The following is a 4469-nucleotide window of genomic DNA, read 5'->3' on the forward strand; positions in this document are numbered from 1 at the left end:
GATATATATATATATATATATATATATATATATATATATATATATATATACACACACAGACATAAGAATTTGTTTATATGTATTTATCTATATGTGTATGCGTGTTTGTCTATTTATCAGTTGTAACATTTCAATGGTTTCCATGAAAGAAAAGGACCTGTTGTACATATTGTATCATCTAATAAACGCATTTTTATCAAAGTCAAACAGATGTTTTTCTCCAGTTTTTGTTGTTATTTTCTATGTAGCATGTTTGTTGTGTTTATAAGGAGGGTGGTTGTGGTCAGAGGAGGTGATCAGAGGAGGTGAAGAAGAGAGGAGTGAGATGAAAAGAAAGGAAGAAAGAGTGGTTCTATTGCATTAAACAAGGGAATTTATTGTATCTGACTGTGGATGCAAAGCCATGACAATATGGTCATGTCAGTTGATATCAGTGGAATCCTCATAAGGGCAAATGGAGGATATATTAGTATAGCGATGTAATATTGCATCGAATGTTGAGCAATCGCTTGGAAAAAGTATGGCGAAGTGGAGGACGGAACTGACAGCATATGGAAGAAGTTTAGGGACAATAGAAATCAGAAGAGGCATCTTCCGAGAGGACTACCTGTTCCCACTGATCTTTGTACCACTAACACTGATTCTGAGGAAAGCAAAGGCTGGGTATGTATTCAAGAGCCCCCAACAAAAAGTCAACCACTTGTTATTCATGGACGACCTCAAACTTTATGGTAAAGATGAATCCCAAGTCAGTTCCCTCGCTGATACTGTGTATACTTACAGTGCTGAAATCAGAAAGGAGTTCAAACTGAAAAATGTGGTGTGTTAGTCTTGAAGAGAGGCAAAATCAAATATATGGACGGACTAGCGATACCATTGGGGGAGGTTATGAAGCAGATAGAAGAGACAGGCTGTAAGTACTTGGGGATATTGGAAATGGATAAATTGATGGAGAAAGAAATGACAGAAAAATTTAAGGTAGAGTACTTGCGCAGACTGAGACTGATCCTTAAGTCGAAATTAAACGGATAGAATAAGATTGAAGCTATCAACACCTGGGCGGTTTCACTACTTAGATATGGAGTAGGGGTAATGGCATGGACAGTAGACGAACTAAGCAGCTTAGACAGAAAAACAAGGAAAAAAATGTCACAGAACTACTTTTATTGGAAGTAAGAAGGTCAGACTTGTGTAGGATGGAAGATTGCAAAGATAAAGCACTGTACAAAGACTTGAGAATGAATGAAACTGAAAATAGGTGGATAAAGAAAAAAATGCATAGACAATTTCGTAGGGATGTTGAAGATAAGACAGACAAAGAAAAAAGATGGTTATAGATGACTAAACGTGATTTAAAACCGGAAACGGAGGCTCCCAATCTGTGCTGCCCAAGAGCAAGCATTAAGAACCAATTGCATCAGAAATTGATAAGTACAGAAGTTGTGGACAAAATGGCGAAACTGTATGGCATATTACCAGTCAATGTACGCCACTAACCCAGAAAGAATATAAGAGATGTCATCACAATATAGCAAGGATTGTCCATTGGACGCTTTGCAACAAGTATGGACTTGACAGAGCAAAAGAGTGGTACGAACATAAATCCGAAAGCATCATCGAAAATGATAATGCAAAGATCCTATGGGATTTTATGATTCAGTGCGACCATGATATGGGGAATAGGAAACCAGACATAGTGTTAATTGAGAAAGAAAACAAACGATACTGGATCATAGATATAGCATGCCCAGTGTGGATTTATCGAAATCGAAGCTCATTAACCGGATCCCTAAGGGAGCTCGGGATAGCTTTACTTGCGTGCTCTCCAGCTTGTTGAAAAACGTATGTTTATCCAACAATGCGTCCGACTGGCAGAAACTGTATCTGTTCCTTCGCATCTCTCCCCACGTGCACGATGTGAAATCGGGCTCCCTTACATCTTCTCTCAAGCAACAGTTCCAGCTATTTGAGTCCACCCCGACCATTTCTCACTTTAATTTGACATCGAACACGGTACCTACCGGTAGGCAACCGATTCGCCTCAAGCGCGCAGTCAATGCCAAATTCCGTGAATTTGACATAAAACGGGCTGTCCGTCTCCTTTCTTCTCTATCCTCTATCGCTCCGTGTGACTCTGAGTCTCTTAGACGTTTGAAAGAGAAGCACCCACTGGCACTCCCTGATAATCAACTAAACTGGCCTTAGGCTAGTCTTCACCTCTGATAACAGATGGTTATCAGATGCGGGAATTGTTGGCCTTTGGCCTTATAGGAAAGTTGGTTTTACATCATTAGATGTATACCTGACTTTCCTATATGAAATTAAGAATATAACGGAACGCTGAACTCCAGACTATCAACTTAAACAACATTTATTCAGGTGGTAAATATATACATCTTTAGCTCTTGTTTGTTGTTACAGCTTCCCTGTGTGTGAGCATAGTTGTTGGGACGTTGTTATGTAGATGTGAGCGAGCTGTCTAGCGTAAGTTCGAAAGATGTAGAAAGACAGCTAAACACGTCTATGCTCATTCGCTGGCCAGCAAGAAAGAGACTGTCTCCAGAGTTGGAATGTTGGAGACACTGCTTGACACGTCCATGCTCATGGCCGGCCGACCGAGAAAGAGAGAGATCAAAGCGGGAAAGCTTGGTATGTTGAATCCCACGCATGCGTGAGACTACGCATGCGCCGGCGTTACTACAGCCTCAACATATCAAGGATGGTACCTCCTTGTCGGCCAGTGACGCTGGACTTGAGCTCTTGGAGAATTTTACTCAGTTTCTGAGCCAGTTCTCTTCAGTGAATGTCCTCCCTTATATCCGCCCACTATTCTTCGGTGTAAAATTATTCGGTTTCACTAAACCCAACGGAGACCTGCGTCCCATTGCGGTCGGCTGCACCCTTCGCCGTCTCACTGCAAAGGTGTGCTTACAATCGGTCTCTAACTTATTGGAAGAGGAATTTTCCCCCACCTAGGTAGGAGTGGGCACCAAATTGGGATGTGAAGCTGCTGCCCACGCTACCAGAGTCTATGCCAACTTGCCCTCCTTGTCATCCAAGGTCATCTTCAAACTTGACCTTAAGAATGCCTTCAACTCGATCAGCTGCGATGCTGTCTCCAGCTCAGTAAGAGAGAAGGTCCCACAACTGTACCACCTTGCATGGCAGGCTTATCGGGAGCCCTCCTATCTCTCTTTCGGTGACCAAATCATCACCTCCACCTCAGGAGTTCAGGAGGGCGACCCACTCGGTTCGTACTGGGCATTAATGACATCACGAAGATAGGGGTCGAGCTAGACCTCAACGTCTAGTATCTCGACGATGCTTGTTTGGTGGGGTGGGGGACCTCCGGACAGGGTTCTCGCCATTGCAACAATGGTGGTTGGGGAGCTTGGTCGCCGGGGTCTTCCAGAAAACAGCTCCGAATGTGAGCGCTGGATCCTCAGCCACCCGACTCCTCACCATCAACCAACTACTAACTTTTTGTAGAGTCCTTCCCTTCCATTGCAGTCCCTCCCCCATCGGCTTGGTGCTCCCTAGGAGCCCCAATCACTAACCTTGCCTTTGAGTCCATCTTCCAGTCGAAGGTGGCTGCCCTTGAGCAATTGCTGAAAAATACTGAAGCTATCGAGCCCCATCAAGGTTTTTTCATACTGAGGAATTACCTCTCGATCTCTAAGCTTCTATATTTACTCAGAGCCAGCTCATCTTATCGATTCCTATCATGCCTCCAACGCTTGGAGAACCTAATCTTTGAGAGACTCGAATGCTTAGTCAATGTCAGACTCACTCCAACATCCCGCAATCAGGCTGCATTGCCCAAACGATTTGGAGGTCTTGGTTTTCGTAAGTGTTCGTCCCTCTTTCTTCTTTGCTTCCTTTCCTCCACCCACGCCTGCTTCACCTGGGTGAGCAACATCCTCTCCTCTCCAACACGGACCAATTCCCACAGGGAGTTGGATGAAGCTCTCCAACACTGGAGAGAATTGGGCTTGTCTGCTCCTGAGAAGGTGGACGACTGTCGGAGTCAGAGAGCTTGGGACAACATAATTTTGAAGACCACCTTCGACTCCCTCTTCAGCCAGTCGGACCAGTTTTCAAAGTGCTGCTTACTGTCTCCTAGTGCCAAATACTCAGGTAACTGGATTGATGCCATCCCCGTGGCTAATGTTGGTGGCCTACTCAGCTTGGACGAACTTCGTGTCTCCATTGCCCTCAGAGTGGGAGCTGACGTATGCACGTGCTTGATTTGTCGTTGTGGCAGGCTCATCGACTCCATAGACTTCCACGACCTTTCTTGCCGCCTGAATGCTGGTTGCTTCGCGCGTCATACGGAGTTGAACCTGATACTCAAGAAGATCTTGGTCCGGGTAAACATCCCCTCCAATTTCGGAACCATCTGGACTGTCCAAAAATGATGGGAAGAGACCTGACGGTCTCATTCTGTGACCCTGGTCCCACGGCAGATA

Source organism: Octopus bimaculoides, chromosome 20, assembly GCF_001194135.2.
Source record: "Octopus bimaculoides isolate UCB-OBI-ISO-001 chromosome 20, ASM119413v2, whole genome shotgun sequence".
NCBI classification, from domain to species: Eukaryota; Metazoa; Mollusca; class Cephalopoda; order Octopoda; family Octopodidae; genus Octopus; species Octopus bimaculoides.